General features: G+C 38.2%; 1 protein-coding gene and 1 pseudogene across 1 annotated transcript in view; one reads left to right on the top strand and one right to left on the bottom strand.

Moving 5' to 3' along the window:
* The window catches only part of NRG3 (neuregulin 3), a 902987-nt gene that overhangs the window by 494969 nt on the left and 393838 nt on the right, over window positions 1-14180 (top strand). The gene's annotated exons all lie outside the window — the stretch shown is intronic.
* LOC119234062 (eukaryotic translation initiation factor 3 subunit C-like) lies at window positions 7998-11869 on the bottom strand (annotated as a pseudogene).

The raw sequence follows: 14180 nt of genomic DNA, 5'->3' as shown, positions 1-14180 counted from the left end.
GGTGTGGCAGAACACTCCTGCCTCGCCTGCTGCTCCCCTCAGCAGTGTATTTCATCAGTCTGCCTGTTCTGTTCCCACCTCTGTCTCTGGTGAATCCTCTTACCCTCCCATGCATCTCCAGTTCTTGTATTAAATAAATAAATAAATAAATCTTTAAAATAAAAAAAAAGAGACATAACCAGGATGATTTATGAATGAGTGAATGAGCAAGACCTATAGATTCACTTGGTCTCAATCCTTAGCTTATAGATCTTAGGATAATCTAGTCAGTAGATTCTTCTGAGATAAGGGAGTTTGTTATGAGAGTTTAAGGGGGAGGAGTCTGATAAACCCAACTGATCTTAAGACCTATGCATATTTTAATCAGAGAGACTGCAACTGAGACCAAGCTCTCCAACCACTATTATATTTTCTCACAAAACCATCCTTCACCACCTCTCTTTCTCTGAAAATTCTGTAAGGTTTCTAATAGTATTTGGCTTCTGATTTTAGAGAACCCATTATAGGAACACTTTCTGAACTCTCAATCTCTGGTACAATAGTAGGTCACCACATTCCCAGCCTGGGTGTCTTCCTTAAAGATTCACAATGTTATCATATAACTGCACTCTAATTCCAGGGGACAGTGCATAATCATCAGAGATTTACGGGGCAAGTGAAACAACAAACTATACTGATATTTGGTTGAGAAGTAAAGGTTCCAAAGAAAGGACATATTTATGCTAGCTTGCCTACACACTCTGCCTCTGCAGAAAACCTAGTCAAATACTAAAAAAACATTCAGGTCACTCCTGAGGCAACTTGGATTCAGAGCCAAAGAGTGTGGAAAAGTCAGTTCTATGGAGTTATAGCATCCAATGCATACTGTGTTGTTGGAAATATACCCACTAGGTCAAGGTATTTATATCACGAAGTCAATTTTCCTCAGCCATGGACCAAGTTGGATATCAACTACTCATTCAATGTATTTATTAAATGACTATGAAAATTGTGCTATGAACATTGTGGGGATTTGGGCCAATAAAACATTGTGGCAGTGGCTTTCATGAGACCCTCAATATATTCAGAAAGACAATTTCCAAGGCTAAGGAATATTTTAAAACAGGTCACGAAGGGTGCCTAATCCTGTGCTGAGTGTTCAGGAAAGCTGTTGTGCCAAATCTAGTACTTGAAGCTGAATATTTCAAATTTTAGGGCTTCTGCAACCCCAGCCTAATGTACTGTCTTCAGATACAACATGCAGTGATAGCTAATGGGACCAGTGCTTTCATTTGCATGTGGTCAAACTTTACTGTGTTGTCAGATACACTTGCTTTTGAACTAATGAAGTGGGACATAGTTTAGAGGAACTGGACAGCATGTCCAACAGCTGTGGGTAATGTAATTTCTGAATTTCATCCATTAAATGGAGAAAATGTCCTCCCTACCTTCCAATTTGCTATAAATGTGGACCGAAAGGCTGTTTGTAAAACACAGAATAAGGGCTGGCAGATATCTATACTCTACTGTGACACGATTGAAAGCTGCTCTTATCTGTGGATTTCCATGGTTCACTTTTCAGAAAAGTCTAATTTCCCCCTCTGTGCCCTTCATGAACAACCAGCCAGAAGACTTCAAATGAGATTCTCAATGAGCACTGCCTTGGGTTCCCAGCTTAAATGTGCTTGTGTGGGGAAGAGCCATTGCATAGCCTTCCAGATAGAGCAGTAAGAGGCATTGTGATGTATCACACTGATATCAGCACATCTATAAATGGTGCTTTTCCCCAGCATGACATTTTTCCCTAGGTTTATGGATGAGTTTCTCATCCAAGCCAAGTTGTCCTATTAATGAGAGGCACACACTTTGGATGGCAAGGCATGATAGTGAGATTCTGAACAGGATTCTTAATGTATGAAAGATAAAAAAGGTGACCCTGAGGGCAAATTGATAATTGTGGCAAGCTTAGTGTTTCCCACTAATGTACAGAGATAGGTTAATTTATATTTCCCCACAGGTGTTTGTCTGATAGACTGATGATTTTAAGCAGAATAACAAAATCTGCATTTAAATGAATATATTATAACATGGAAAAGTGGAGCTAGAATACAAAGTAAGCACCATCATGTTTGGGAAGATAACAAAGTACAGTATCTTGGAGTCAGCTGGGAAACCTCTTGCCTATGATTTATAGTCTTCTTGGTGAGTGGCTCTTATAGACTCTCCTGGAACCTGGCTAATGACTAAAGGATAATTCTGTGCCACTATATATCACATCACACTTTTTTTTTAAACTATGGCATAGATACATAGTCCCTCTAGATTAATGTTTCTAATAAATTAGGAAGAATGCTAAGTAAAAAAGGGCACCAAAATGGAAAATTCAATGAGGCACACACTGTGGGCCAAGAGGTAAATTGCTTTTATTAGGTTTTTTTTTTTTTTTCCTTTAAGACCATAGGAAAAGTAATGACCTATTTTTATTTTAAATATTCCACAGATAATTTTGGAATCTAAGATGGATCCCCTTATTTAAATCCTGCTATCTTCCCTGAGACTTAAGTAGAAACATAGTGATATTAAAAATATTATCATATGAAACTGACAGCAGCCAATCAGAAAAGATGCCAACCATAATACAGCAGCAGGATATAGTAGTTCCCTGATAATACCGGAGGTGAACTCTGTAACTGGGGGACAATGAAGAGGCCTGAGGATCCCTGGGAAGGGTCATACTGTCGAACCTGGCTGTTGTATGGCATCTAGAGAGCCCATGGCTATTTATCAACTGTTAAGGAGGTGTTTTAATATTTCAACACTGCTATCATTGTATTGTTCATACCAACTGCACATCAGCCTTATAAAAAAAAAAACATGGAGTTCTATTTGTCCCTCAAATTGGAAATGATGGAGTTTCAGGCAAGTGATTGTATTAGATTAAGACAAAAAGCCCAGCCAAATTCTAGTTTGGTCCACCACTCGCTAGATTGTAGCTTTGTGCAAGTCAGTTCATCTCCTTGCTTGATTTTTTATCTTAGCAAACACATACAGATACTACTAAGGATAAAAGGAGAACATTTCATGGGACAGCCTGATGCAAAGTCTGAAACATGGTGCAATGCTGCTATAAAGCATGCTAGGGATAAAGAGCTTTTGTTTTTTGGCTTTTTTTTTTTTTTTTTTTTTTGACTATATTCAGGATTCCCTTCCCACTCACTTGGGAAAATCCTTGGGGCCATGAGTGTCACTCTATATTCTGTGACTAAGATGTGAGTAAAAAACTCAAGCTGGAGCAAAACCACAATTTCTCTTTGCAGTCATATTCTTAAGAATATTCTAAGGATGGAAGTTCATTTATCTTGATATGTATCACTAAGAGACTGTGCAAGAAATTCCATAGCCTATGTCCGAGCGCTACCTGGATTTCTCCTTACAAAGACAAGAGACCCCAGCTTTTTATTTCCTTGTTTCCAAGCAGTTCCTTCTAATCTCAGCTCCCTTTATGCTTCGATCTGCCAGCACAGATTTTGTTGCCTGCTGTGCTAAAACCTTAGTGGACACAATACTTCGGTGGTGATTTTGCAGAGAAGTGACCCTTTGGCTTTGAGAGAAACACAAATGCTGCTGCGTGGCCTTTTTTCAATCCAGCTGAGATTCATCCTCTTACTCCTCGTTCCTCTCTCCCTCTGGTTTCCACACCCTCCTGCCTTTCTTGTTCTTCTTTCCTTTCTATTTTCAACCGTGGTATCAATTATTTCTTTATCTTCTCAACAAGTCAACCCTGGAATAGCCTCAGAGCTCCATGGAATTTGTATGTTTTGGGAACAGATTGAGGAAGTGTTCTCTAAAAATGTTTTGTGTGTTACTCTATAAACTAGGTGTGTAACCAGAATAAACAAGTTATTCATAAGTAAACTCTTAGGTAAATCTCACATTGTATGTAATGGTTTACTTTACTCGACTGAATAATGTCTGCTCCCAATGTAGTAATTTTCATGATTCAAGCTGTGATCAAGCCCCAGGGTTTTCACCCAGCCTCTCAAGAGGTACAGTCTCTTGACCAATTTTACTGCCTTTTTGAGATTATCAGTAAAGTTACACACAGCAGTACAGGTAAGATATGCCACAAGGACTGCTGTTCATGTCAAAATGTAATCATGAGGTGGAAATTGCGTTCAGAACATTGCTGCCCCAAGCCTATTAAGGAAGAAAGAGAATAAAAGAGAACAATGTGCTGTCATAAAACCTTGTATAATGACTTCAAGCCATGCTGGGCCCTGACGGCTAGTGGGGGAACTAGGATTAAGTTGGGCCCGCCATTCCTAGACTTGTACAACTAATTTACTGGTAGGGATAGCACTTCCCTTGTAATGGGGTTAACAGTACAAAGTGCCAGTCTGAGGGAGTCGGTAAGATCTGGGCACGGGTTGATTTAGAGCTGTGCAATAAAGGGAGAGAAGGGTCACAGCAAATGGAGACTGTAGGCAGATATGGCCATGACTAGGAGATTCTGGAAATTGAAACATCATTCTGAGAAGGACGAAATAAAGGAATTAAGTCCCAAGTCAAACAGAATTGGTGCTGGTTCAGCTCCCAAAGTGGAGGCAGTAGGTGTGGTATGCACACACCTAATTAATAGACCATCACTGTCGTGAGGACGTAGGTAGCCCGGGCTTCAGCGGGATGGATTGTGGGTGCTGTATCTCATTCTGCCAAACCAGTTGTGGGGTAGGTAGGTATGTTCCTGACCAGGGCACTTCTCAGTCTTCATGTGACCTTAAGCCAGGCCAGAATAGGTTGTGACTTCAAGCACAAGATTTGGAACTAAGCCTTTGACACCTTCCTTGTGTTAAAGATACATGTCTGTGTGCAGAAAATAAGTCTCTAATGAAAGGAATAAAGATACATATAGCAGTGGTGATTTTTTTATTGTGCATTTTTCTGTCCATCTGTTGATAGAAAAAAATAAATCGCAAGATTGTAAGGGCAACCCAGATTTTCACAAAGTTTACTAAAGAAATATTGTCAAAGGGTAGTACTTTCCCTATCCAATATAATTCCTCTAAAGGAGTATTTCCTCGACAGGTTATTTTGCAAACCAATTAAGGAGAAGGCTTTGTAATTAAATGTTCTAAGGTTTAAATTGGGTTTCCTATGGGGTTTCATGTGCATTTAGTAGTTTGAGTATTTTCCCACAAGAAATCAATATTTCCTAAAACCTATGGGAATGTACTTTCATTCAAATAGAGTAGATTAAAATGTTAGCATATTATAAACTGCAGACCCAGCATGGAATGCATTGTTTTCACACATGGCATGAAGATTAGAATCTCAGATTGGTCATTAATTATAGGGAGTTAAAGTATACCAGATATTACTGATTTATAACTTTCCCCAATCAAATTAATTTTAGCCTGTTGACACCACAGCTATCAAGAACATCAATTGAAAGTGAAAGCTGAAGAGGAAATGTAATGATGGAAACTAAAACATTATCACCGTAAAATCAACTGTAATAACATTAAATCTCTGAAAATAGGCACCAGCAATGAAACAGCAGAAATCCAAATAGTACCAAGCAGTATCCAAGATAATAATTACAAACCACTGTAAACGAATCCTAAGGAATATGTGATGTCATGGCATAGACTACTTCTTAGGGAAGTAGATGAAAACGTTAGTTCAAAAAGATATATGCACCCATATGTTCATTGCAGCACTATTTATAATAGTCAAGGCATGGAAACAACCTAAGTCCCCATTGATGAATGATCGGATAATGAAAATGTGCTATATACACAATGGGATACTGTTCATTTATTAAAAAAGATGAAATCTTGCCATTTGTAGCAATATAGAATGTGAGATGAGTATGCTAAGCAAAATAAGTCAGAGAAAGACAAATGCTAGACAATTTTACTCATATGCAGAATACAAATAAACAAAATGATAAAAAAAATACCCCTAATAATCTAATGGCAAAATTGTGGTTACCAAAAAAGGAAGGATGTGGAGATGAGACATACAGGTACTGGGTACCAATTGGATGTTGGTGGAGGGTTATTAGGACTTCAGTGGTGGGCTGGGTGTGGGATTATATATTTGAAGGTGTGACACTACAGTCCACAAATTTATACAATGTTGCAAACCAGTATTACATCATTTTTTAAAAAAATGTAAAAAATAATATATCTTAGGGAGACCAGAAGTGTAGGTTTCTCAAAGTTTGTAGACTAGAAGGTTTGCTCAGACTGCAAATAGCATCTTTGACAACTCCCTCCATAATTTTTCTACTCACTTGAATTCAAGCCTTAAACTTGTTGTTTGATTGTTCAAATGAGACACTTTTGTCTAGGTTAAGTGCTGAACAAATTAAGATTCATTATTTCCTGCACTTTTGAAGAGAAATAAAATGGTTAGCTTCTCACCTCACTGCTTCTCTGTTAGACTTATTCATTTTGGACCCTCATTTCTCACAAAGTGCCCAGGAGGGATGAGGGGTGATAAGTGGAAAGGACTCACTCAAGCTGCTTTTTATATTGTTTGTGTAAGGAATTGCACCTTTCAAAGTACGCCATACAGATTTTACCATGACATGATTCCAAGTGATCATAATATCAGAAAATTCTTTCAAGGTGTTCAGATTTATAGGTCAGTCTTATGGCCACAAGATAAAACAATATCCATGTAACAGGCTAATGGCAGAATATGTTCAAATATAAAATGAATAAATGGGATAATTGGAATAATTATTGGAATCATTAGAATAAATGAGGTTGCAAATAAAAGTAACAGTAATCCACATAATGGCGATTCTTGAATTTTTTAATCCGATGAAAAACAACATTTCTTTAACCAATAATAAACCTTCCCTTTATCAGTCAACTTTATTTACCATTGCAGCAAGATATTCTTTACCTTTGTGGCTCAGACAAGTTCCCATCCACATTTTATTTCTGTATTTAGTATTTCTCATGTAGCCAGTGATTAAAGTTATTTTCAAATGCTTGTGTAAGGGTGACCAAGAGAGCAATGTCATCTCAAAAGAAAAATATACATGACAGACACAATCTACTTAGTGCTAAAAACCAGGAAGCCTTCATCACTGAAACCCTGTCTTATACAGGCAAAAATGTAAATGATGATAAAAATTTTCAATAAAGCGTATATGAAGCAATGCTTTCTCTAGGCCATTTTATTTTTTAATGAATTTTTAGATTCTTTGAAAATCTCATGATATCTGCAATTCTTCCTATGCAAATGAACTTCATACTAATTAATTTGGTAGAAAAGCCTTTGATTTTATCACAGAATCATCACACTCTGACAGATTCTTCCAACAGAACATTGGAGTGATTCTGTCCGATTATTCTTCTTAGGTCTTGGTGGAAATTTCTTCCTTTTATAGACACCATATGGCCTAATGAGATTCTAACAGCTTCTACACATACTCTGTCTTTCTTTGCATTTTTTCACTGGAGTCATTGTAGAGAGTGAAATGTAAAAATAAGCGGGGGAAAGTAGGTATGTTAAATAAGCTTGACGCTTTTACTCTGTTATTTAAGGAAACTAATCATGATTATTCATTTGATTTAACTGATTGTAAGTGTTCATTTCAAACATTGTCCAAAGGATGCTGCCTTACTTTAATTGCTAGTGATCCCTAAAGTAAACTGCTACTGTAGTCACTGCTGAATTTAGTCTAGGAATATATAACTTTATTATTTTTTATCTACAATATCTGTGTGTCTGTCTGTCTCTCTCTTAATCATCCTTAAGTAGGTCTTTAATAACTGGAGTGTGGCTTAGGACTTAGTGGCCTGTCTGTCCCTGCTGCTGGCTGTAGCAAGTTTGCATCCATAGCCTGTTGCCATCCTTCTAATCTCTGAAGTAGCCACTTACGTACCATGTTTGTGGTCAAACACCCACTTCTTATCTCCACCAGAATGCTCAGCTTTTCAGTCAGAGGCAGGCCAGGTTCTGTTCGGCAATGGGCTGTAAATAACCACTGTTGGCATTCACTGGTCCAGGAAAGCCATCAGCTTCCCATTAGTGATTATTTTACTTTTTTCCCTCGGTGACTCCAGAGGGCCCAACCAGGGCTGTGCTGGACCTCCTGAAGTTGATGATGGGCCTGCCTGCTGATCATGCATTGGTGGGCATCACTCTTACAGGTAGCCATGTGGGAGATCTCCAGTAACATGACAGGCACCAGGTAGACACTCTCAAGCAGCTCCAGGTTGTTGTCTTAGTGAAAGGATTCCTGTGGGGGCTTCTCTGCCTTCTCTTGCTCCTGGTTGTGCTCCTTCAGGCTACAGAGCAGCAGAAACTGACCCAGATGCTCCTTGAGCCAGCAGCTTGAGTGGATATAAGCAAGGTATTATGTGCATCTTTGGTCAGGCCTTGACAGAAGGCACAGATATCCAGTTATGCCATAGTGTGGTGGTAGTTCAGGATTTATCTTGACATTTACACATGCTGATTGTTGCCTTATAGGTAGCTTGTGAGCATGAGATTATGGGTCCCTAATACCAGTAGGAGAGCAGAGAATGATGGTAGATAGGGCAGAGGATGGCACAATTGCGAGAAAGGTCTGTATAGAACTAGATATACTTGCATGTTCTTTCCATAAGCACAGCTGTGTCCTAACCTTCATGTTCTGTCTGATCTTGTTCAGACTTTGAGATGCCAGTGGAAAGAGGGGTAACTGTAATGTGCCACCTATAGCCCTATAATCAAACTTGTAGTAGGTGTGGAAAATGTGCCTAAAGTAGATATGACAGAGGTTCTAAACCATGTCTTCTCGAGGCAGCACTGTGCATGCCCATCATGACACACACCTGAGCCTCATGCTTCAGGTTCTCCACATACTCTTTGGAATGAGGGCCAGTATTGGCACTATTTTGGTAAACTCTTCATCCAGAGTTAGAATATAACCAGAGTTAGAATATAACCATAGACCCTTAGAAGCTGGTCAATATCATGAAAGTTCTCACCCTCAGAATGTTCATTCTAACAAATAGGATGTCCATCAGCTCATTTATGCCTTCCAAGTGCTTCTATGTGTCAGACTCCATGTATGTGACCAAGTTGAGGTTGTAGTTCTAATGAGAAACAATGATACTGAACTTGATCTTGACACTGATACCCTCCCCTAGGTGGTTTTCAGAAGCAATCTGAAGTAGCAGCTATAGCAGTTCAATTGGGCTGCACAATTAGTTACTGTCTTTCCTCATGCCTGAAGGATCTTATTCAGTTTCCTGAAGCAGCAGTGTGTGTGATCTCAAATTGCTCAACATTTTTGGCTTCTCCTTAACAAGGGCTGCTCCATTCTGGACCCTTCACCATTCTCTGCCTTTGTTGTCTTCCTTGTCAGTCAGGCACTTAAATGTACTACTGTGCTTCTCCTAGGCCTTGTCCTCTCCTCCTTAGTCACTTTCTTGTCCTTCTCTGTGGTGGGGGACATGAATCCTGAAGCCAACATGGCTTATTTCCTTCCTTCCTCCTATGAATCTGATTCAGAAGATTCGGAACCTGTTCTATAATCTTCTGGATGTTCTGACTTGTCATCCAATTTTTAAATTTTATTGTTTTGCCAGTCATTTACATAACAATATAACTTTGGGAGTACAACTTCACACCTCCATCTGCTCACTCACCCTACACCAAAGATCCAGAGCCATTATCCTATCACCTTCCTCCTCTCTCCCCATTCTAGTGAGTGAAATAAGTCAAAGTGAAAGACAGTTTACCTGATGGTTCTGCTTATTTGCTGAGTCCTCATCATCCTCCATTTTTAGAGAAACTTGCAAATCCTTCCCAGAGGGAACTTCTGATTTGATCTTTAAGAAATTAACAGCATTGACTCCATCATCATCCTTATCATCATCTGAAGAACCTTCTGAATCCTTCTTGTTATTTTCAGCATCTTCATCTGCAGACTGTTCAGAGCTCTGCTTATAATTTACAATATGAAACTCAAAACTCTCAATTGTATTTCTGGATCTTCTGGCACAGGGCACTCAAGGCCTTGCCATTGTTCTTGTTCCTCCTCTTTATCATCCCATCATTCTTGAAAATATTTCTCCAAACCAGCCAGGATATGAATATAGAACTGGGGAATGCTTTCTTTGTCCACATGCTCTTAGCTTTTATGCATTTTTTCCCAGGAGTTCACATTCTTCTGGACACTTGGTACCCTCGGGAATCTTCATGGAATTAAGAAATGGGGTACAGGTACGGGAATCTTTATGGAATTAAGAACTGGGGAGTAAGAGGATTCATCAGAGACAGAATGGGGAACAGAACAGGTGGATCAACTGAAATGCACTACTGAGGGGAGCAGTGAGCAAATCAGAAGAGGTCTGCTGTGCCATGTGGGTCACCTCCCTGGCCAGGGATGGAACTCATGCTGCAGTGGCTGCAGATAGATTCATCATGCTGCATCTTAACCCCTTGTGCCACCAGGGAGGCCCTATTCTTGGCACTTTTCAAAGCTCTCTTGGTATTCTGTTTATTGTTAACAATGCCTGTTTACCACAGTTACCTCCGACAAGTTAGATGAAGATCTCCTTCCCAAACAGGGATGATTGAGTCTTGCTGTCAGAGCCTATGTTGGTAAGAACACTACAAGTCTGTGCTGCTGAGGGGCTGCTGAGGGTGTGGCTGCACTAGCTGAGCTAGAAGTTCACCCGAGGAATATTTATCTTATGGTGGCACAGTAAGCATCCATAACATTAACAGTAGCTCTTCTTATGCAAGATATAATTATGTGTTCTAAAACATCATGCATATGAATCTTTATTCATTATATCATTTATTTGTTGGCAGTGTGTATGAGTGGAGGAGTGTGGAGGGAGAAAGAATAAATTCAGTTGTAAATTGATACATAACTGCTAGAAAAAGTTGAATTAGCTATTCCAGAACTCACATGGCTAACTCTTCATTAACTGGATTGATACCTATGGCATGAAACAATCTCTTTTTATACAAAATTTTGTATAAAGTGTATACTACCAATAGAAAGAACAATAAAACAAACTCTGGCATTAAGCAAAGACTTATGTCTTGGCATGTTTTGTTTTATATTCAGAGACTCTGGCCCTTGGAATAGATCTTTATTTATGTGTGGAACAGCACATTAGATAGAGATTGCAAGTGTAGCTCTGGGATAAGAAAGACCAAGATTTATGTTTCAACTCTTCTATTTGCCTGTAACTTAGGACACTTTTCTTAAATTCCACCAACCCGTAAAATGAAGGAAAAAGATACCTAAAATTACAATTGGCACATAGAAAACAATGAACAGATATTTTTTAAGGGATGTCTTTTGACTTTGTGGTCATGTTGTTTGAAATCTAAAGCATTTACAGGGAAGAAAGTAAATGACCAATAGTGTAATGTGTCAATAACTGGTGATTGATTAGGCCAGTGAACAAAAGAGGCAAAAATCCCTGCTATCATAGAATTTTCAGTCTAGTGATTAGTGGTGAGCAAGTCACAACCTGGTGTTGTATTTTCACTAGAAAGTATTTGTAGGTATTTTCATTAGAAATAAATGTTTCTGCCCCTACACATGTATTACTCATTTGTGAATGTTTGCTGTGATGAACATTAAAAGTTACTTTTTCTTTTTAAAAATATTTTATTTGAATTTGCAAATGGAGGCATTTTTTTCTTGATTAGGCTTATATTTGTTTTATGATATAGGAAGAAATTTACACATCTTGAGTTAACACTGGTAGAGGTTTTATCTTCAAGGACAACTGGTGACCGGGTTATTAAATTTTTACAGAGAAAGGTAGATGGGAGGTTGGTCTGAATGGACAATTTCCCATTTGTTGGATTGGTTCTTGATTTTATCAGCAAGCTCACGTTCAAAAAATCCCATTGTGAGGTATAATAGATGACACCTGATACTAAAAATCCACATAACAGCCTGAACAGTTCAGAAATTAATGCCTCTCATAACACCAAGAGATTTGATAATGAAGCTAGCTCAACAGAGGTCAAGGGGAAATGATATTATGTGTGCTCCCCTATGAATCAATGTAATCCTATTGCTTTTCCCCAGATGTTCACTTCTGGCATGTGCAGCTACAGTGTGATCTCAGTGACTTTCATAGGAATCCTATGGAACAATTTTGCACTAACTCGAGGCACTGTAAGGCTGTGGGTATAATTGGCATAGTTTATGCATCAGTTTCCTCTGCCCTTTTGATTTAATATAGCTCCTGTTCCATGGTCTTTGATTATCCAAAGTACCCTCAAGTGTTCTGAGATTTCTTAAGGGAATTTATAGTGTCAAGGTCACTTCTGGTTATAAATTTTGACTTCCTCTAAATTTGAGTTGCATTGTCATCCTGTGATTGCTTCCCTATTCCTCCCTACACTGATTCAGATGTGAAGGTCCATCCCTTCCTCATCCTGCCCCTACTCCCAAGAATCTCAAAACACTTTGAATGTAATAGCTTTAAGGTTAACAATGTGCGGGTTATGGGGTAGATGTGAAAGCAGGAATTTATATGATAATGATGTAATCACCTTCACATTTATTTAAAACATTATTTTTTAAAAAACTCCTTTGCCCATCCCTCTACTAGGAATGTTCTACAACAGCTTCATAATAATGTCCTCAGCACCCAGGCTGGCATGACATTTTTTAGGTGGGGGTCTTTTTTATATATTAAAATCCAGTCAGGTGCTCTGAAGAACAAAATAGTTGTTTAATACAAACTAAAGTTGCTCTAATACATAGTCCCTTCTTTTCAAATATTATTTGAAAGAATGTTTCTGTTTTGATATAGCAAAATCCATTGTGCCTGCTGCATGGAACATGGGGAAGAAACTCAACATTTGAGACTGGAGAGGTTGAATAGAACCTCTCTGGGAAGGGATTAACTGTCCATGGTGTAGTATTAGGACTTTAGTCAATGGACATTGCATAATTAATGAAGAATTTTTTTGGATATTTGATAAACTTTTTATTTTAGAATAAAATTTTATTTTTATTTTATTTTATTTTATTTTTATTTTAGACTTACAGAAGAGTTTCAAAAATGGAAGATTCCCCATATATTATAGCTTGTATCCATTTTCCCTTACTATGAACATCATACATTAACACTGTACATTGTTTATAATTAGTAAACCAATATTGGTATTGGTGAAGGAAACTCTATGGGGACTACACCTGAGAGGGTGAAGGGAAGCAAATATTGTTTAAAAATGAACAATGATGTAAAAAATAATAAAAATAATTTAAAAATTATAAATATGGAAAAAAATCAAATGTAATGTATCTTAGGAGAAATCCTGGAATGGGCAAAGGTCGTTAAATGTAACTGGAGAAGTCTGAATAAATGAAAACTATAGTTAATAATGTATCAATATTGGTTTACTAATCAGTGAAGAATTTAAAGGAGGTAAAGACAGAGCTAAAACTTTTAGCTAAAGCTAAAAGCCAAAGATCACTATTAGTGAGAACTCTGTGTAGGGGGGGAGAGAGAGGGGCACAAAAAAATCTGAAAAGGAGGATAATTAGGGCCTAAAACTAAGATAGTAGTGAGTAGCGGTTTAACATATATGCTGTGGTACATTAATTTCACTATTCTTTGGAAGTAGTTGTTAGGTTCTATATCCAGGATTAGTCTGTGAGATCTTTGAGAAGATGGGTTGTTTAATTCACTTACAAATCTTCCAAAGCCAGTACGGACTCTGCAGCTAGTAAGAGTTCTGTAAGTATTGAGTATATAGAATAAAATGGCATCCATTATGGGGTGCATTGGTCAAATTAATACATTAAGATTGTAGCATCAATTATATAGTGTACTTTAAAATTATATGCTGTTGGGCCTCCCTGGTGGCGCAGGCGGTTGAGGACCAAACTGTGAAGCTGTCCGCGGCCTCTGCGGCACCGGTTCAATTCTGGCTGGCCTGCGAGAACCCCACATGGTGAAGCAGACCTCTCCTGTCTCGCCTGGTGATTCCCTCAGCAGTATATTTCATCAGTCTACCTTTTCTGTTCCCGCTCTGTCTCTGGTGAATCCTCACCCTCCTGTGCATCTGACCTGTACCCCAGTTCTTGTAGAAAAATAAATAAATCTTTAAAAAAAAAATTAAAATAAATAAAATTATATGTTGTTTATCTGAAACGCAAACATTTAACAAATCTGCTTTTTAACAATCTTATTGAGATATAA

Source organism: Talpa occidentalis, unplaced genomic scaffold (assembly GCF_014898055.3).
Source record: "Talpa occidentalis isolate TD23 unplaced genomic scaffold, MPIMG_talOcc4v2.1 talOcc4.8, whole genome shotgun sequence".
NCBI classification, from domain to species: domain Eukaryota; kingdom Metazoa; phylum Chordata; class Mammalia; order Eulipotyphla; family Talpidae; genus Talpa; species Talpa occidentalis.
The sequence above is the reverse complement of the archived record's forward strand: the minus strand, read 5'-3'. Positions and strand labels throughout refer to the sequence as shown.